This window comes from Gopherus flavomarginatus, chromosome 4 (assembly GCF_025201925.1).
Source record: "Gopherus flavomarginatus isolate rGopFla2 chromosome 4, rGopFla2.mat.asm, whole genome shotgun sequence".
Lineage (NCBI taxonomy): Eukaryota > Metazoa > Chordata > Testudines > Testudinidae > Gopherus > Gopherus flavomarginatus.
Genome location: NC_066620.1, coordinates 147,538,481 through 147,560,144, shown reverse-complemented (window position 1 = coordinate 147,560,144; position 21,664 = coordinate 147,538,481). Strand labels below are relative to the sequence as shown.

Sequence of the window (21,664 nt, the reverse complement as noted above, 5' to 3'; positions counted from 1 at the left end):
AGTTCAACTCCAGCCTTCTCCCAAGCCTGGCTGCTCCTGGGGCTCCACCCTTGGGACCACTCTGCCCACACTTTATATGCTGCCTCCTGGGTTAGGGCAGCAGCACTCCACAGCCCACTTCCTCCATTTGGAGAGCATTCCTTGTAGAGTTTCAGCCCCTATCTCCAGGGCAGAACACTGATCCCTTCTTGACCAGATCAAGTGGGGGTTTGTCCGCCTCATTACACCATCTACAGCAATCAACAGTAAATAACACGATTATATTCTCTGTGTGCACGCTCATTGCTAATGTACAACTTCTACCACTGTTACATCACGAGCATGCAGCAGGGGAGGGAGTATGGTCCAGCAATTAGATGCGGGACTGGGATTCAAGGGTCCTGGGTTCTATTCCTGCCCAATTCTGAGACTGACTTGTTGTAGATCTTCTGTGTTAGATACTACTGAAAAACTAATCTTTGGAAAGCCACTTAACTAGTCTGTGTCCCAGTAAGATCCTCACATGGAAGGGGTAGAGTAACTGAGGAGAAGTGGTAGCTGGAATAGAGATAAGAGGCAGCGTAAGCTATAAAGGTACTGTGTTAGCATAAAACAATGAGAACAGAAGGCAAGAAAGAGGGAGAGCACAGCATGGGAGGGAGAACTGTGGTTCCACCATGCAGAAGCTAGGGAACACCCACAATATTACCATGCAAAGACTCTATCTGAACCAGCCTCTGAGGAGCAGTTCAAGTTGCTTTGGGAGAGCATGTATATGCAGGATTGAAACACTGAGATAAGAACAATTAAAACACACATACAAATGAAGTTATCCTGAAGAGGCAAAAACCTAGGCACACTTTTTTTTTAAAGAACTTTTTGCAAAGGTCAATGATGGAAGCAGAAATTACAGTCACAGTTCAGTTTACAAAGCCAGTCATAGAACTTCATACCCATCTATTCACAACCTAATGTTTTATGACATTTAAAAGATGGAACTTATTTGCTTTTTTGTCTGAAACATTTCATTCTTTTTACACTTTTTTACAGAAGAGGAGTTCAAATCAAGACTTACATGTAATTTTTCTATGTTCTGTGCTGGCTAATCTTCTCACGATGCTGGGAACTGGATGAATGGAGAAATTAAAAGGCTACAGCAATCCATTAAGATGTGGACCACCGAAGCTTTATGAGGCAAATTTCTGGCAGCTCAGCTGATATAAACCTAAAACAAAATGAAGACAATCATTGAAATTCAGATATCAAATTTACATTAGATGTTACTTTTGGCAAATAATTAATTTGTTTTCTGTAATCTTGGTGACGGGAGTAAGACCATTTGTAAAATCAACATAATTTTTTCTTCTGTCATTATAAGCACAAGGAGAGTTACAAAGTATAAAGTGACCTATATTGCCATCTTCTGTGATTCTGCTGAGAGATCAGTTTTATATCTAATGAGAGATCTGTGCATATCACACATGCAGGGGCATTTTAAAAATAATCTTTATAATATGCAGATTATAGAGGACTTAAATAACTTAATATTGAATTTGCCAAAATTTAGCTTGGATTTCATTAGGGATTTTTAAACTGCTGTCTGAAGTTTGTTCCTTTGTTTAACCATTATTCTAGAAGGCTTCAGGGAGGGAGAGTTAAATTATTAATGTATTCCTTTTCATCTGAGACACTAAATGTTAAGATTGATCAAGGAGTATGGCCAAAAATAATAATAATTATCTGTACTATGCAACAAAAAGTGATTTTACAGTAGAGGCTTTGACAAATCCTCACTGATGAGCATGAGGCTTACTCTTTTCTACAGATTTTGATCTTTATGAATGTGAATGGAATGTAGACCAATGCAGCATTGCTTTCTGAGAACACAGATAGACACACCGAGTGAAAGAACAAGAACTACAGCCCATATCTTGGCCTTAGAGATCAAGCCAAACAAATAAGCTGCGAGGAAGAAGGAATCCTTCCCATAGGCCACTACACCAACTTTATAGCTAGGGTAGCCACTATATCACTGGCTCCTCCACTAGTGGGGGTAAGAATGGCAGATAGATACATGTAAAGGTTGATCAATTGCCACATGTAAGCAGATGCACAGCTGTGTGCAGGGAATCCTCGTGGAGCTGGGTCCTACGGGGGGTAGAGTGAACATAGCTTGCACTGCCTCCCCAAGTCCCACCCCACACTGTGCTCCACAGTGGAGTAAGCAGGATTTACCCATAAAGGACACGTGAATTGACTCTGAAAGGGGCTGAAAAAACAGGGGAGGGGGCGCAAAAAAAAACCTAACTTTGAAATTTCAAATTTAGAAAGCTCATCATAATTAGAAATTTGAAAAAGCAACTAGCTTTTCTCCAAATCCTCATCTTGTGTTCTACAACTGGAGACTTCAACTGTCTCCATCTCATCTGCCCATAAATACAACTGCATGAATAAAGTTGTATGCCCTCCACAAGTGAAAATCCACAAGACTTGCTACTGGATTGAAGGGGACCTCAACAGGATAAGAGGTTTGGGAGCATGTTCCTATCATTCACCATTGGTAGCAGAGGTACTCACCCCAAACTAGACTATTAAAAACGACAAAAATCGAAATAAAAAGGCAAAAAAAATTTACATTAAGGTTTTTGGTTTTTTAATCTGTGTGTCAGAATCTGGAAAAACATTGACCAGCTCTCTAAACTGATCTCAAAAATCAATGAAAATTTTTCAGAGTTGGACAAAAATTGGGTAATTATTTTTGTAAACTCAAAATTTGAAAAATATTGAACACCACAAACGCAAACTTTGTACACACTTCAAGTGCTCATGGGAAGTAGGTTATATCTTCTGGATAGTGACTTACTGGATGATTTGTCAGCTGATGCTCAGACCTGCTATCAGGAGTGGCGCCAGGGTTTTTGGCGCCCTAGGCAGAGGTCCTTCCGTGCTGCCGGTCATTGGCAGCAATTCTGCGAAGGGGGGGGTCCTTCCACGGCTCCTGGTCTTCGGGGCACTTTGGTGGCAGGTCCCGGAATGAGTGAAGGACCCGCTGCAGAATTGCCGCCGAAGACCCGGAGCACGGAAGGACCCCCTGCCGCCCAATTGCCGCTGAGGGTGGCAAAATGCCGCCCTCCCAAATCCTGGCGCCCTAGGCAACCGCCTAGGTTGCCTAAATGGAAGCGCTGGCCCTGCCTGCTATTTTTGAACACATATATTCTAGAAAAGGGTAAAAAAAAAATTTATTTCTAATTTATAAAAATTTCCTGTAATTTCATTATAGGGAGGACAACTTGACAGAGTAGGGAAGCAGGGAAAGAGGGGGAAATCTCTGTGGTCACGAACGGACTCAAACTATGGAAATATAATACAAATATATCTATCAAATCACAAATCAATCATTTGTAAAACAAAAAAGAAACTGCCATTATCTCAGGGCAAGATGCTATAAAGCTAGAAAACTTTTTCAAGGGCAAATGACACTTTCAAGCTAAAATTACACTTGCTACGGGAATGCTGGGAAAGCAGGAAGGGGAGATGGAGGGAGGGAAGAGGAAACGAAAAAAAGAGTAGATTTTCAGTGCTACTCTGTTCTTGGAAGGTGTGATTGATGTTCACTGCTGTAAAAAGCATGAGACCGCATCCTAAACATTTCATTCCCTTCTGCAAATGTCTCACTCTGTTTCTCTCTGATGATAGCCTTACATTACGTGGCGTGAGCCAGAAAGCATCAGGTTTTACACGTGATCTACAACATGAAAGCAGGAATCTCTCTGCTCAGGGGTCAGACCAGGGCAGAATGAAACCTAAGTCCCTACACTACGCTTTGTTCAATATATACTCTGTTGCATGTTTCCATTTTATATAGGAGTTTTCTTTGTGTAAGTAGGGAATGATTAAAGCAAAGTTTTCCTTAAAAACACAAAACTCAAACATATGATATGAAAAAAGCAGAGCATACATGAAATGAAGAGCCAGGACCAAAAATGATTAGTGAACAAGTTTCCACTCATTTTCGGTTATTTCCTGAGTTAAATCAGGGTGCTCAGCTCACACAGAGGAGGATTCAGTCCAGGCCTCCAGGGGTCTTACCAAGTGGCTTCAATTCTGCAATCAGATCTGCATGGGCAGTCCTTGATTCCTGTGGGGATCCAATTATAAGACTGGGCAGTGTTGCTAACTCTGATAGTATTTGGAGCTTTTCTTAAAGGCCTAGGTCCTAGAGTCATGTGTGTGCAAGAGAATCTCAGCTTTCACTAAAAACAAAGTTTCTGGTTCTCACAGGTGCAGAGGAAAGCTTGAACGTATGACCTGGGTGTAGTTACAGGCTCAGAAAGCAAATGAAAAGACACTGAAAAATTTATTACTGAAAAAAATATTTTTTAAGACAATCTCATGAGTTTTGGAGCCTGACTCAATCATTTTTAACACATGAAACTTACAGTAAAATAACACACCATACACCTCAGCTGGCAGGATAAAGCATCAGATTAAAATGGTGTTTTAAAAAGATTTATTTCTGGGGTAGACTTTCAATATATTGTATTATACCAGAGGTGGGCAAACGTTTTCGCCTGAGGACCATATCTGGGTATGGAAATTGTATGGTGGGCCATGAATGCTCATGAAATTGGGGGCTGGGGTGTGGGCTCTGGGGTGGGGCTGGGGATGAGGGGTTTGGGTGCAGGAGGGTGCTCCGGGCTGGGATTGTGGGATTTGGAGGGTGGGAAGGGGATCAGGGCTGGGGTTGGGGTCAGGGGTGCAGGCTCTGGCCAGTGCTTACCTCAAGTAGCTCTCAGAAGCAGTGGCATGTCCCTGCTCCAGCTCCTACACAGAGGCATGGCCAGGTGGCTCTGTGTGCTGTTCTGTCCGCCTCTCCAACTCCCTTGAACCACGGCCAATGGGAGCTACAGGGGGCGGCACTTAGGGTGGAGGCAGTGTATGTAACCCCCTGGCTGTCTCTATGCATAGGAACCAGAGGGGGGACATGCCGCTGCTTCCAGGAGACTCGCTGAGCCACAGTAGCCACAGAGCAGGGCAAGCTCCCAACCCCGCTCCCTAACTGACCCTGCTCCCCAGTGGGAGCTCGAGTGCTGGATTAAAAGGTCTGATGGGCTGGATACTACCACAGTTTGCCCACTCCTGCATTATACTCTGGTAGTGTAGTTTGCCATAGCTAGTTTGCTAGACACTTTTCCAAACATAGGAGCCAGTGTGATCCTTGTCCCAATCTAGTCAGACTGAAGACAGGACTGACTGCTCAAGATGTTCTGCCACCCTAGGCAAAACTTCAGTGTGCTCTCCCCTCAGGCGGGATACATCGGACTTTCAAGGGGGAGGGGCTGGTAAGCCCTCTGATGGTTTGGTAGTTATGGTAAAGGTGGGGTGGGCCAAGTGCCAGGAGATTGCAGCGCTACTCATTCTAGACATACGGGCAACAAGGCCATATCCGTACCATCATGGTGTTGTAATGTGCCACATGTGGTCATAGCGCTGTTCAGGTGTGGCGTAGCTGCTCAGGTTAAGCAGCTGCCTAGTTTGCCCATAATTAGAGTGGCTTCTAGCCATACAGTGAGTAGGTACAGAGGAAAGTACAGCAATAAATATACAATTGTGTTTACATATAAATATAATATCTAAGCAAGACAAGAAAACCCATGTCAACAGTTTCAACAAGTTTCTTATAGGCATAGTTAGGTGAAAGGCTTGGCAGAGGGAAGAGACCAAAGGCTGGGTCAGGAGGAGCAGCAATCATCACAGAGGTGTGAAGAAAAGCAGAAGTTTCTAAAGGTCTGTGTTTCAATTGATATTATTTAATACTTATAGCACTAGCATCTAGTTGTCTCCATTGAGATTGAGGCCCCAAACTGTTAAGCGCTGTACAGACACAAGAAAACATTGTTAACATAATTTATGCGCCTTTTGTGGAAAAGTGTAGAATATTTCTTTTTGGTTGAAATGGCTTTATTGTAACTTTTCTTTAAAAAGTTTTTAACTACTGAAAGGATTATTTGGGGCTCAGAAGACATTTGTAACAGTGTTGGTTTTTAATCACATATTCTAAGACCAGAAGGGACCACTGTGATCATCTGGTTTGACATCCTATATAACGCAGGCCATAAGACTTCCCCAAAATAATTCCTAGAGCATATGTTTTAGAAAAACTTCCAATCTTGATTTAACAGTATCCAAGGATGGAAGAAAATCTGGCATTACCCTTGGTAAAGTGTTCCAAAAATTAATTACTCTCATTTCTAGCAAGTTCATATCCCACCCTGAAACCTGTAGGGAAATCTGAGATAGTTTTCCATTTCAGAGGAGATAAAATATCTTACTTTATTTTTTTTGGCTAACAAAATTTTCATGTATATATAAAAATCTACTAGATTCACATTATATTTAGATTCAAAAGGACAAATTCAACCAGAACTTACATTTTGTGTATACCAGCACCTGGAAGAGGGCACCTCAGGCTGAAAGTATGAATGGTGGGAGCTTTCAAGATCAGAGAATGGCTGCAACTTCCTCTCCAGCAGGTATGAGACGCAAGGGGCTTGGGCAGACAGCATGTGCAGGTCAGCCAGGAGATGCACTGATTCAGTGCATCCCGTCAACAGCCTCAGCTGGCAGAGAGCACTAACCACAGATTAAAGCTCCCCACACTCAGGTCTGTTCCACACTGCAGAATGTTACCCTATTTAGACAACTGTTACGAGCGATCAAGTCAATAAAGATGATGCCAGTCATGATTAGCTGTCAGTGCAGACCAGGGCAAGCTGTGTTTTAGGACCAGTCCAGCTAACCATGATTAAACTGCTCAGAACAGTTGTCAGCTGACCTGATGCTGAAAAACACAACTGGTCCTTGTCTATATTGACTGCTAAACTGTATTTAGCATCGTGTCAGCTTACTGGATTCTTCAGATAGAACTGTGTTCAACAGCACACAGCAGTCCCAAGTGGAAAATTCTAAGGCAGGGAAGCAGCTTTTCCACCATCTGTCTTCTTCTGGAGTAAATTCCCCCTGGGATACACCAGCCTCACAGAGCAAGAGAGGTGGGATTTACCTTTGGTGAATATGGCTCAAAACTTGTAAGACTTATATATAAACCTGGAATATTTTAATGTAGGAATATATTTGAAATAAAACAAACAGTTCCGTTGTAACATTACATTCCCTCAGCAGCATGATCTACGAGAGGAGTAATTACTAGATTGAAAAGGGGAATGAATACATTCTATAAGTAACCCCTCCAAATGATAAACAGAAAATCATGTTACATTTGACAAACGATTCCATTGTGTGATATATTTCTCCAGAAGAGCTAGAGAGTTCAGTTAACGAAAATGCTAACATGCCAAAGGAAGATGAATTGGAGACTATACTGAAATCACAAACTACCACAGAATCTTGTTACCAAAACTGGAGTCCCAGGTCTGATGTGGGATTTGACAGCATTTTCAATTTCTTCAATTAGGACTCTACACTTTTCATGCCATTGTTAAAGGATAGCCCATTGGGCTTATGCATTGGGATTCATTCCATGACACATGTAGACCACGCGGATTTACTTGAAGTCCTATTGCAGGCTGAAGATTTTCAATGTTTGTCATAATCTAACTGATCATTTACAACTATTTCTTTTAAAAGTCCTTTACAAAAAATAAACAATCCCAAAAAGGAATGGACCACTCAAGAAGCCAATATAAAACTTTCCCCAATAAACTTTAACACATGAAAGAGGCATTGTAAATGCCATGGAAGATGAAAATCCTAAAAAGGTAAGTATAAGTATTAACCATGTCCACCATCACCCCTTTTTAAAAAAAAAAAAAAAAAGTTTTTCTAGAACATTTCTAGGAGTCCAGTGGCACCTTAAAGACTAACAGATTTATTTGGGCATAAGCTTTCGTGGGTAATTTTTACCCACGAAAGCTTATGCCCAAATAAATCTGTTAGTCTTTAAGGTGCCACCGGACTCGTTGTTTTTATGGATACAGACTAACACGGCTACTCCCTGATACTTAGGACATTTCTGACAATCTTCTATTATGCCCTTATTCAACTACAAAAATAACTGTTTAAAACAGAAGTGAGAAATACGGCTGTGGCCCAGCAGTTTATAACTAAAGCAGAGCTGAATTTCAGATAATTTCAAATTTAGCTGAAATCTGATAGTTTCCAAGTCAGATAAACATCTGTGAATCCAAAAAAGTTACACAATCGGCCGAACACAGCTTTCATTAACTTATCAGTTGAATGCCTACAGATGTACTTAAAATTAGGGCAGGTAAATTTAAGGGAAAAACAGATTGAAACAAAAAGTTGTAAAATTTTGCAATGTTTTACTTGAAGTGAACTTATTCATAGATTCATAGGCCATGTCTACATCTAAAGTTTTGCAGCGCTGGTTGTTACAGCTGTATTAGTACAGCTGTATAGGGCCAGCGCTGCAGAGTGGCCACACTTACAGCAACCAGCGCTGCAAGTGGTGTTAGATGTGGCCACACTGCAGCGCTGTTGGGCGGCTTCAAGGGGGGTTCCGGGAACGCGAGAGCAAACCGGGAAAGGAGACCAGCTTCGCCGCGGTTTGCTCTCTCGTTCCCGGAGCCACCCAGCAAACCGCAGGGAAGGAGTCCTGCTTGCTCTGGGCTCCGGGAACGAGAGAGCAAACCGGGAAAGGAGACCCGCTTCGCCGCGGTTTGCTCTCTCGTTCCCGGAGCCACCCAGCAAACCGCAGGGAAGGAGACCTGCTTGCTCTGGGCTCTGGGAACGAGAGAGCAAACCGGGAAAGGAGACCCGCTTCGCCGCGGTTTGCTCTCTCGTTCCCGGAGCCCCGAGCAAGCAGGTCTCCTTCCCTGCGGTTTGCTGGGTGGCTCCGGGAACGAGAGAGCAAACCGCGGCGAAGCGGGTCTCCTTTCCCGGTTTGCTCTCTCGTTCCCGGAGCCCAGAGCAAGCAGGACTCCTTCCCTGCGGTTTGCTGGGTGGCTCCGGGAACGAGAGAGCAAACCGCGGCGAAGCGGGTCTCCTTTCCCGGTTTGCTCTCGCGTTCCCGGAGCCACCCAGCAAACCGCAGGGAAGGAGACCTGCTTGCTCTGGGCTCCGGGAACGAGAGAGCAAACCGGGAAAGGAGACCAGCTTGATTACCAGAGGCTTCCTCCTTCCACGGAGGTCAAGAAAAGCGCTGGTAAGTGTCTACATTGGATTACCAGCGCTGGATCACCAGCGCTGGATCCTCTACACCCGAGACAAAACGGGAGTACGGCCAGCGCTGCAAACAGGGAGTTGCAGCGCTGGTGGTGCCCTGCAGATGTGTACACCTTCAAAGTTGCAGCGCTGTAACTCCCTCACCAGCGCTGCAACTTTCTGATGTAGACAAGCCCATAGACTCTAGGACTGGAAGGGACCTCGAGAGGTCATCGAGTCCAGTCCCCTGCCCTCATGGCAGGACCAAATACTGTCTAGACCATCCCTAATAGACATTTATCTAACCTACTCTTAAATATCTCCAGAGATGGAGATTCCACAACCTCCCTAGGCAATTTATTCCAGTGTTTAACTACCCTGACAGCTAGGAACTTTTTCCTAATGTCCAACCTAAATCTCCCTTGCTGCAGTTTAAACCCATTGCTTCTTGTTCTATCATTGGAGGCTAAGGTGAACAAGTTTCCTCCCTCCTCCTGATGACACCCTTTTAGATACCTGAAAACTGCTATCATGTCCCCTCTCAGTCTTCTCTTTTCCAAACTAAACAAATCCAATTCTTTCAGCCTTCCTCATAGGTCATGTTCTCAAGACCTTTAATCATTCTCGTTGCTCTTCTCTGGACTCTCTCCAATTTCTCCACATTGGTCTTGAAATGCAGTGCCCAGAACTGGACACAATACTCTAGCTGAGGCCTAACCAGCGCAGAGTAGAGCGGAAGAATGACTTCTCGTGTCTTGTTTACAATACACCTGTTAATGCATCCCAGAATCACGTTTGCTTTTTTTGCAACAGTATCACACTGTTGGCTCAAATTTAGCTTGTGATCTACCTAGATCTCTTTCTGCCATACTCCTTCCTAGACAGTCTCTTCCTATTCCGTATGTGTGAGACTGATTGTTCCTTCCTAAGTGGAGCACTTTGCATTTGTCTTTATTAAACTTCATCCGGTTTACCTCAGACCATTTCTCCAATTTGTCCAGATCATTTTGAATTTTGACCCTGTCCTCCAAAGCAGTTGCAATCCCTCCCAGTTTGGCATCGTCTGCAAACTTAATAAGCGTACTTTCTATGCCAAGATCTAAGTCGTTGATGAAGATATTGAACAGAACCGGTCCCAAAACAGATCCCTGCAGAACCCCACTTATTATACCTTTCCAGTAGGATTGGGAGCCATTAATAACTACTCTCTGAGTACGGTTATCCAGCCAGTTATGCACCCACCTTATAGTAGCCCCATCTAAATTGTATTTGCCTAGTTTATCGATAAGGATATCATGCGCGACCGTGCTCACATCTGCCCCCCTGCTCACATCTGACTATAACATTGTAAAGGAATTATGTTTTAGTTTAGGAATACACCTAAGGAAGTAGATGTGCAGCAAATTATAGTACAGAGATACTCTAGGTCCCGAACAATTACGGTAATGAATGCAGTTTAATTAGATTACTACAGGAGATCAAAAGATATTTTTATATTGCTTGACTCATCTGTTAATCATGCCAGTTTAGGTCATTTTTTCTGTTATCATCCAAATGCTGCTCTCTTCTTTAATGCAAAGCCAGTAATGTCAATTGGTTGCAATGGATGTAACTAAAGAGGAGATTTTGCCCAATGGGCTGGATTCTGATTTCATTCAGTTCAGTGCCAATCAAGAATAACTCTACCTGAAGTCAATGGAATTATCCATGTGTAAAAATAGATGCAAATTCAGAATCACACCAAACGTCATTCAATCATTTTCCAGAATGCTCTCTGGAGACCATGGGTCACTGGGTACAGTAGTGCCGTTCCATGTATGAAAGGACTTCTTTTTCATTTCTCCATCTTTACTCTCAAATTAAGCTGGGGAAGTTTAAAAAAATTAAGAAGTCAGTTTGTGGATTATTTTTCATTCTGTTGCAATGAAAAGTAGAATCATGAGAGGAAAGGGGCTAAAAAATAATTCTCTGTGTGAACTTAAAAAGAAAAGCCAATAAGGCCGTGCACACTAATGCTGAGAAAAAGGAAATGGTACTTCATTTCAGCCAAAGTCATAAATCTTACAGGTCAGATTCTAACAGCAAAACGGCAAGCAGGGGAATTTTTATAAACAGATATTTAGTTCTGAGCTGAGATCAGGTTTACTGTACTGTGTATTTTGTGTCTGTAGCACTGCCTGTATATAGTTTCCCGAATATTCAAAGTATTGTGTGAGGTTTTAGCATTGATTGCCACTGATTTGACTGGGAGATGTGGCTGAAACTCCCACAAACTGCTATAAAAATGACACATGTGCAGATGGATATATTTGCTCCACATAAAGCCAATAATAAAATTCTTCCAAGAAGAACTGAGCAAGATTTTCAAAGCAGAAAATGCCCTGGCAGCGCTGTGTTCATAAATCCATTTCTGCCATGGGGAGGAATGGCTAAAACAGAAGATGGGTTTACAGGCCTAATCCAGAAGAAAATAGTCATGCCTCACTGGATGTGCAAACCACCAAAGGATGAAGATGCTGGATGCGTAGCAGCCTGGCTTATCCAGGGGAAAGGTTGGCCTGCTGAACAAGCCCAAACAGGAACATGAGAAACAGTTCGGCAGCTACAAGTTGCAGTGCTGCCTAGAAGGATGAGAAATCATGTCGACAGCTTTCCACATGGTCTCAAGCAGGGAGTCTGCCAGGTCCTGTGCTTGGATACCCTGTGATGTTGTTTTAAAATGACAAATATCTCAGTTATTGGTAGATGTGAGAGGGACTCTACTAACCCGAACAGCTAGAAAGGGGTGATAGTTTGAGAAATCTGTTCCCGGTCATTGCATGCAGTATTATATGGCAGCACCTGTTGATTAGCAGGGGTTCTCATAACAAAATTTTTGGCGGCCTCAGTGTGCGGCCACCAACTCTCGCTGGTGGCCACTGTTACAGTTTTAACTAAAATTCCTAATTAAGTTTAAGAAAGACAAATAAATTTGTATGGATATTTTGCCGACTCTAATAAAAATAACGTACACTTGTCTCTATTCTTTACAGGCCTACCTAAACAGAACCACAAATTAGGTGCTTTGCACGTTCTTGTATTTTTTTGTTGTTGTTTATTTTCTTTTTTGGTTGTTTTTTAAAAGACCTGCTAGCTAGTAAGTCTGCTGCTGTGAAAAGTGATATGTGTAAGTTTGTTAATATCACTTTTCACAGCAGCAGATTTACTCAGTCCAGGCAAGCCCAGGGACAAATTAAGCCCTGGATGGGAAGGTGGGTAGGGAGGCAGTGGGGGCCAGAGGTGATGGGGATAATGTATGAGGGGTCAGGGGAGGCAGTGGGTGCCAGGGGGGAATGGATGGGGATGAGCCCAGGCCTGGAGCCTGCTGTCCTCCACCCCAGGGAAGGTGGGGAACTCACTAGCAGCCTGCTCCTCCAGCATTTGTGACTCCAGAGGGGGGCAGGACCCAACCCCTGCTGGCAGCCTAAGGGTAGGGGCCACTGCTTTGCCCTCCACCTCCATCACTGCCCAGGAGGTTGTGGTGGCTAGAAAAGCACCTGGTGGCCGCATGCGGCCACAGTGGCTGCATTTGAGAAACGCTGGAATTTTGATATTGAGGCATGGCAGATCTGGAAATCTTCAGCCCAAAAGGCCTCTCCCCCTCCCAGCTGAAGTTAAGATCAGAACTGTCAAGGCAACAACTTGCTCCCTTTAAAACTATTCCTTGGCTGACAGAAGTTTAGTCAACCAAAGAGAGTCCACCCCTCTCACCTGTATATTGAGAATGAACTTGGCTCAAGGTCATTCCCAGTTCCCTGAGCATCTGGGTAAGTAACAGACTCTCCAAGTGGGAAAGAAGCAGTCATAAGCAGTAGCAAAATTTTGCTTCAGGCAGTGCAAAGTCATGGCTAATGGCATGGCAACTCCTTAAAATATAGTCAGCTTTGTTGCTATGCAGCTCCAAAGTCCAGAGGAGCTGCTGTAGGCTAGCAGAAATGGAGACTGCTTTCTGCTAGCTATGGCCCCAATGCACTATACTGATTGTACTTACTACTTTCTCCCTACTTTTCACTCATTCTGCTTCAACCCCATTCAGGGCCAACTATCATGGCAGCTCAGTCAAATCACATTCCCCTGTTGGCCTGAGGGATCACTGGAGAAATACACAACATGCTGACTCCACAACGTTTATCAGCTCCGGGGTTTAGGGCCAATGCTCAAGTCCAAAACTCAGATGCCCTACTTGGGATCGCTAGACTCCAGGGCCAATCTCAATTTACAGTGTTAAACTGCAATTATGATTCTTTAAATATTCAGACTAGTGATATCTTTAAATCTTTAACTCTTTAAACACATCACTGGCTCCCACTGAATTGATAAACTGGATAAATGACCAAAAGACATGAAGATGGGTCCAAATTTAACCTGAGTGGAACAGAGTGGGAAATCTCATTCAAAGTACTGGACCAAATGAAAAGCTACAATACAAACAAAGGTTTTGTTTTACTATTTTAATGGACAAAAATTCTTCCAAATTGTCATTTGGCTTAAGTAGCAACATGCAGTAGAGTAAGCAGTGGTGATGGGTTCTACAACTGCCAGACAAATCTGAGTGTGCCAACATAGGCATTTCCAACCCTGAGCTCAGGGAGATATTGACCACCCCACTAAATGTAAAATCCACATCCACATCCAAATCCAGGTTCAGGGATCTATTTTGTGTAACAAAATAAAAAAACTTTCTACCAAACACTTCACTTCAGTTCAGCAGGTTCTCTGTACAATATTTTTTTATTTAACAATATACTACTTCTATAGCAGGCATGGCGCAATGGTGGCTCGTGGCTCCTTTACAGTTAAAGTCTGGCTCCTGGAGCCCCCACATACATGTACTGCTCCATTCTCCACCTACAAAACTAGTTTTGGGGGGGGCTTGGGGCTTCTGCTCTGTGGTGGGCTGGTAGGACTTGGGGCCTCTACCCTGTGATGGGGTGGGGTAGCCTTGCAGGGGGAGGCAGGATCTAAGGACTTTAGCCCCACGGGTGGGCACTGCTCCTGGCAGGCACAATGCCCCAGGGCAGGCTGCGCATGTCTTGCAGCTCTCAAACTTCTGAAGATTATTGTATACGGCTTGGAGGGTCAGTACATTTGGCCACTCCTGTTCTATAGCATCTGCTTTTATTAACCGTGTAATACTTAATACCACTCCCACACCACCAAAATAAATATTCTCCAGAGCGCTAAACATTCCAAGAGGAATTACTTTTAACAAGAGTTAAGAATATGCATTGCTTTTATTTAATTTTATTGTAAACTGTATTTAATAAAAAGCTCTGGATCTCCATTACTTTCTTTGTAGAGTGTTTACTATTGGTGCACCAGCCTTTCAAAGGGAAGTGCATACTTTTTAAATAAATCAATCAATAGCCTGCTTTAAATAGTGATTTCCATACATGGATCTTGAAGTGCTTTACGAAGTCCATACAAGCCCCATTTTAGACACAGGTTAAACCAACAGAGACTTGCCCACGGTCATGCAGTGAAAACAGAGTAGAGTGACTTGACTTGACTAATACAAGACCCTCGGGTACCATGGTGATGAGAGCAGTACAAATACATAAGAGTGAAAGCAGTAAGAGAACGCAAGTCTTATCTTCCAGCACCTCCAGAGCATGTACAGCTGCTCCTTTCAAAAGTTAGCCTCTAAAGAGTTTTCTGTACCTTTTGTATCATTTGCTTAAATGCTTATCTGAAACTACTTACAGCCGTATTGCTCAGTTTATTTCCACCCCACCATGCCTCTAGGAGCTGCAGTAAAAAAGGGTTAATACTTGTCCTTTTTTCCATTGGCAGATGACCACCCAGTTACAAAATGATGAGACTCTCCACACTTAAAATGTGACCTACTGATGTCACAGAGCATCCTAAATATGGTAGTGTATTGTATAAATCAACTATACCATTTAGTTCAATTCCACTGGTGTAGAACACACATTCTTCTACTTCTTTAAATATTAGATGACTTCAAATGTACCAACATCCTGTCTTACCTAATACTTCTAACAAGTTCTGTCAAATGCCATGACAAAATCAGACAGCACTACAGGCAATGAAATCATTCACTAGGAATTCATTTTTTAATCCAAAAATTAGATGTGCCAGATAGTTCTGACATGGTTTATCGTACAGCTTGAGGATCACACGGGCTCTACCAAAAGGAATCTAAATGACTGCTGAAGACAAAGCGTATTTACACATATAATAAATAGATAAAATTGCGGTCTGCACTTTGTTTCAGGTTTCAAAGCTAACTTCCGGCCTCCGTTAAGAGAAATATTTTGCATTTCAGTTTCTGAGTCACCAATTTCAGCAAGTGCACTGCCTGGAATTACTAAGAATAGGAGCTGATCAAAATATTGCAATTTGATTCAGAAAGTTCTTTTAAATTGCGACACAGGAACTTTTTATGTGGTGACTGGACAGAGAAATCATTTTGGGGCAGATACAGCCGTAGAGAGAGCAGGATAAAATACAAAACCATCTTCCACAAAAAGTTGAGCTTTCCATTGAAAGTATAGGGCAGCGTCTAGTATTATTCAGAAATGTTTGGTAGTCTTTTCCCAAAAGCTGCTTCCACTCTCCTGGTTAAGGAATATAAAACAATATGTACACTTCAGAAACATATCTGAATCACGGAGGAACAAAAAACATTCCTGAAAAGAATCTGCTACGAAACTGAAATTCGGAGACCGCCGCAGTGTTGTGTCTAAGTTGAGTCATCAGTTCCCTTTACACCCTAATAATCGTCGGCACTTTGATCAGAATGACTGATCTGAATGCTACTTTGTGTTTGTATTTTTAAGAGCTTCCCTATGTAAACAAGCACGCTATCATCTTGCGGACAGGGTTACATTCGTGGAATCATGGGGAACATCTGTCAGAAACAGATATCGCTCTCTTCAGTCAACCCAGCATATTCTGAATCACTTTAATTGTGGTACAAAAGAGGCAGCCCAAAACAGGTCCATTATCATAGCAAGATTATGCCATCACTTCTAAGCGTTAGCAGCTTGATCTTACTATACTTTCCTCGGCCAGTGTGCTATTAAGATTAAATTTAAAGTCTCCATGAAGGAACTCCTATGGAAAGTAGCTCATGGGAGTATGGAAGGACCTCTGTTCCCTTCAGCCCCACAGTGAAACCAGTTCTGCTAGCAAAAGACAAGGAAAGAAAAAGAAAATTATTTAACACATTTTAGAGCAGGGAAGGACTGGACTCTCACCTGTTAACATAAGGAGCAGCTCTATAGGGTCGTAGGAGCTGTTCATAAGAATGTAAGAATGGTCATATTTGGGTCAGAGCAATAGTATTTCCAGTCCAGTATCCTTTCTTCTGACAGTGGCCAGTGCCAGATGCTTCAGACGGAATGAACAGAATATGGCAATTTATCGAGTGATCCATGCCCTGTCATCCAGTCCCAGCTTCTGGCAGTCAGAGATTTAAGGATACCCAGAGCATGAGATTGCATCCCTGACCATCTTGGCTAATAGCCATTGATGGACATATCCTCCATGAACTTATCTAGTTTTTTTTTTTTAACCCAGTTATACTTTTGGCTTTCACAACCACCTCTGGCAACAAGTACCAGAGGTTGACTGTGTGTTATGTGAAGAAGTACTTCCTTTTGTTTGTTTTAAACCTGCTATTTCACTGAGAGAACCCTGGTTCTTGTGTTATTTGAAGGGGAAAATAACACTTTAGTCACTTTTTCCACACCATTCATGATTGTATAGACCTCTATCATATTCCTCTTTAGTCGTCTCTTTTCTAAATTGAACAGTCCCATTCATTTTAATTTGCCCACAAATGGAACCTGTTCAAGACCCCTTATTTTTTGTTGCTTCTCTGTACTTTTTCCAATTCTAATATATCTTTTTGAGATGGGGCTACCAGAACTGCAGGCAGTATTCCAGGTGTGGGCACACCATGGACTTATATAGGAGCATCATATTTTCTGTCTTATTATCTATCCCTTTTCTAGTGGTTCCTACCATTCTGTGAGCTTTTCTGACTGCAATTGCACCTTGGGCAGATGTTTTCAGAAAACTATCCACAATGATTCCAAGATCTTTTTCTTGAGTGGTAACAGCTAATTTAGACCTCATGATTTTGCATGTATAGAATCAGAGTTTAAGGTCAGAATGGACCATTATGATCATCTAGTCTGACCTCCTGCACAATGCAGGCCACAGAATCTCACCCACCCACTCCTGTATCAAACCCCTAACCTATGTCTGAGCTGTTCAAGTCCTCAAATTAGGGTTTAAAGACTTCAAGGTGCAAAGAATCCTCTAGCAAGTGACCATAGGAGCCGTTGGGATTATGTTTTCCAATGAGCACTGCTTTGCACTTATCAATACTGAATTCCATCTGCCATTTTGTGGCCCAGTCACCCAGTTTTGCCAGAACCAGACAGGGAGGAGGAAGAAAAAACACAATGCTATGGTGAAGAGACACCAACACTGAGGAGAGGGAGAGGATACTGAATGGTGCACCAATGCCTACAGGCACCATATGTTAACTCAGGACTAAATCAGTCTTCGCCACTCCTTAGGCCAGTAAGATCTAGGAGTATTAATGAGAGTGTAGACTGAGCCTTTAAGAGGTTGCACTTTACATTCTCTATAGTAACATATCCTCAAATGGATGATGGAAGGATCAGTATTGACGGGCTGTACAGGGAGCCATTTCCAGCACTTCACAGTAAGGCTTTGAGGGATGAGAAGAACATAAGAATATTAAGAGCCTCTGAAAAGAAAAATGCGCATGAAATAAAAAAGGGGTGACACTGAAATTAAGAGGGGAAAGGAAGGGACGGTGCATAGAAATAGAGGAGAAGCAAAGGCAGGAACAAGGAAGGAACAAGGAGGATGCTGAAGCAGGTAGAGAAAATACGCAAAATCCAGAAGGAGTAGATCTGGGGAGAGGAGAAGGCAGAGATGAAAAAACAAAGAGGAAAAAGAAAGGTGACTTACTGGCTGGAAGCTAATAAAATGCGTCTGAAAATTTTGTAGTTTTTCTTTTTGAAAAATGCTTGGATGGGAACACAAGGGTATTTCAATAGCAATATGTAATGAGTGTGTATGATGGGAAAACATCTTAATGCAACTCTTATTCAAGCCCTTTAACATAGCATGTAACTAGAGAGTAAAGCTGGTTAATGAAAGAAAGCTACAAGATTATAAAATTGCTTCTCATACATTTAGACTAACTTAAAATCCAGTGGGTAGCTTCAATCTTCAAACTATCATTTAAGGATTCCTAAAAGGGATCTTTCATATGTTACCTGAGAACATTACAATGGTTCACTTACTTTCAACTAAATTTGGAAGGAAATGGATGGAGACATAACCATACTGCAGGTAGGAGACAGATCATGCTGGCCAGATCTGAAAATGACATGTGATTCTAATTAGTTTCCTGTATCAGTATGGCAACCAGATTTAGCAAAACACAAAGCAACAGGGCTTTTTGACCCTGACTTCCATAAAGTGTTTGAAGTTTACTGCTCCAAGATACAAGGTAAACTAAAAAGAAGGCAAAAGTAAAAAAACAAACAGGGATTAAGGGAGAGGTACAATGATTTTGGAATTCAAGCAGCTATGCAATATAGACTTAGCAGCTGGCTTCAAGAAAGCACTGCCAATACTAACAAAACCTTTCCAGTCTAGCACTGCATATCAGTGGGTGGTGTACAAACATATGTAAATGTTAACTGTGCTGTAGGATAGGTAGGCAAAATTTGATGTGAGTAATTTTGTCTGTTGTGGTTCCTGTTTAGTTTAGTTTGCAACAACTCCTAAATACCCATGATAAAAAAACGTAAGGGCACTGGAGAACAAAATAAAAGATTCCTTATAAAGTTGAGAACAGATAAAGGCAGTTAAAAATAATTAATGCTACCTTGTAATCTCTCTCTGCTTCTCCATACCAATGTAATTTAATCAGAAAACATGAGTACAGATTTTATTCCCCCTCTGCCCTCCATTTCATCCTATATGCAAAAGGAAAATTTCAAGATTTTAAAAAATATATGCATACCAACTGTGCCACAGTGGTGAAGTCTTTTATTACTTTCAAGGTACTCAGTAAGTATCAATATAGATTAATCTAGTAGACGGATCGGCAACCTTTGGCATGCAGCCGGCCAGGGTAAGAACCCTGGCAGGCTAAATCATTTACCTGCTGCGTCCACAGGTTCAGCTGATTGCGGCTCGCACTGGCCACGGTTCGCCGCTCTAGGCCAATGGGTGCTGCAGGAAGCAATGTAGGTCGAGGGGTGTGCTGGTTGCTGCTTACAGCAGCCCCCTTTGCCTTGGAGCGGCAAACCGCGGCCAGTGGGAGCTGCGATTGGCCGAACCTGTGGACACGGCAGGTAAACAAACCAGCCTGGCCCGCCAGGGCAAAGGCTGCTGATCCCTGATCTAGTATCAAAATACATTCTGAAATAGTTTTTATTTTTTTTTCCACTTGAAATTCTCAAGAATCACACAACCTCACTACTGTTGGTGAAAGAGCCCTTTTCTTTGTATTTTAAATATTTGTTTATTACTGTGTTAGCACCTAAACAGTGTCAGGCTTCCACTCCCCCTCACCCCAAAATGCTGTTGCCTGAGGGTTTCTCTCTCCCTCTTCAACTCTCAATCTCTTCTCAAATCTCATCTGAAAACCTGCCCATTAATTTTCTTCTCATTTTACTATTACTTATCATTGTAGCTGTGTTTTTTAATTACATTAAGGTGTTTGGGGTAGAATTTGTATGGTGGATGTTGTACAATGCAATGTTGTGGTGTATTATTGTTCATGTTCATCGGTGAGCAGGACCCAACAATACCACATCACTAGGCGCAAAAGTCTCTCTCTCTTTGCCAAATAATAGTATTTCAAACAGAACATTCCATCACTTCTCCTTAAGTTCTGCAAGCCAAACAAACACTTATTCAGTGCTCTCTTTGACTTTCAGATAAACAAAATCCTACCGTATCCTCCGCTGGATATCTGTGTACATTAATGGAAAACTGATGAAAACATAGGTAAAGAAGCCCTCCTTCGTTATTGTACACATGGTTATAAAAGCAAGTGTAAATCTGCCAACAGATGTTTCTATGAAGAAACTGGCATAAGACAGCTTCCTATTTGGTAAATAGAGGAAGTTCTGAACAAATATTTGTTCCCCCATATTTATTTTTTCTACTCAGATTTAGGTAAGACAAGAGGATGTTTAATGAGTAAGCTGATTTCAGCATTTATCCAGTCTATATAATTTGGCCCATAACATAGCAGGCCTTCTGGTCTCAGAGATGCACTATGGATTCTATTGCCATTATAATGAAACCACACAAGTTCACTTCTTTTATTTTACAACCACCTGAAGGACAAACTGTAATGGCAGAGTTAGTCATGTATTGGTGACTTAAGAATATTAAGCAATATGCTTCCGTCACCAATCTCTACCTCCATGTAAAATGGTTAAATTGAAAAGAAAACAGTAACTCTCCCACTTGGAGGCATGATGATCATGTCGTGGATATCTAACCAAAAATTAGCAGGCATCAGATTACATACAGTAAACTCATTACTGAAAAAAGCAGGAAACAACTGTCCCTCTCCCCAGACACTTCTATTCTTTTTACCCTCCAGCAAGATGAAACTTTATTTATCTCCAATCATTGGATAAATATGTTGAGACTTGGCTATCAGTTACCCAGTGTTAAAGAGTACCCTTCCTGATTTACAGGAAAACTACCTTTTCAATATGTAGATAAGGGCTTGTATACACAGTGGTGTAATGTGCCTTACAGGGATGTGATTTCTGAGTGAATTATAGTATATACTCATTCACAAGCCGAATTTTTTTTAGTGAAAAAGGGAAGCCCCAGAGAAGTGGGTTGGCTTATGAACGGGAATAGAGAGGGAGAGGTGGGACACAGCCCCTCCCCCCAACAGAGGGAGCAAGGAGAGGCAGCACAGCCAGAAGGGAAGAGGTGGGGCCAGAGTCTCTCGCTGCTCTCCTCGTAGCCTCCAAAGCAACTGCAGCTCTGGGGCTGGCAGGCTGTGGCTGCGCCGCCCGGCCCTGCCTGACAGAGCATGCTCCAGCCGTGCCATCTGGCCCAGCCCGCTGGAACATGCTGTGGCTGTACCACCCAGTCTGGCCCGCTGGAGCAGGCTGTGGCCGGGCTGCCCAGCCTGCCGGAGCAGCTCCTGTCAGGCCAGAGACATCCTCCCCTGGCCCTCCCTAGATAAAGTGGGAAGGGATGGGATGGGGAGAGTGTGGGGGTTCCGGGCGAGCGGTGGGGTCATGTGGGGGGTGGTCACAGGAGTTACTCTCCTGACCCCCAGCTTCTCCCCCACAAATCATTTCCCTGCCAGTTGCCTTCCTGGCCTGTCAGGGTAAGCAGCTGGCGCTTTGGTACACTTTGTTTACTTAGGTTTACCTACAAGGCCTGCGGATGCTTAAGGTAA

At 42.7% G+C, this 21,664-nt stretch overlaps 1 protein-coding gene across 4 annotated transcripts in view; it reads right to left on the bottom strand.

Annotated features, from left to right (window-relative positions):
* BACH2 (BTB domain and CNC homolog 2) overlaps positions 1 to 21,664 on the bottom strand; it is a 258,650-nt gene that overhangs the window by 105,693 nt on the left and 131,293 nt on the right. For 2 of the 4 annotated variants that reach the window (XM_050949246.1, XM_050949248.1), the window contains 2 exons: positions 18,516 to 18,591; positions 1,055 to 1,204 (listed from right to left, as the gene is read on the bottom strand). The exons of 1 other annotated variant lie outside the window; for it this stretch is intronic. The gene's annotated coding sequence lies outside the window, so the exon portion shown is untranslated. The remainder of the gene's footprint in view (positions 1 to 1,054; positions 1,205 to 18,515; positions 18,592 to 21,664) is intronic. One more of the 4 variants, XM_050949247.1, reaches the window with a different exon arrangement.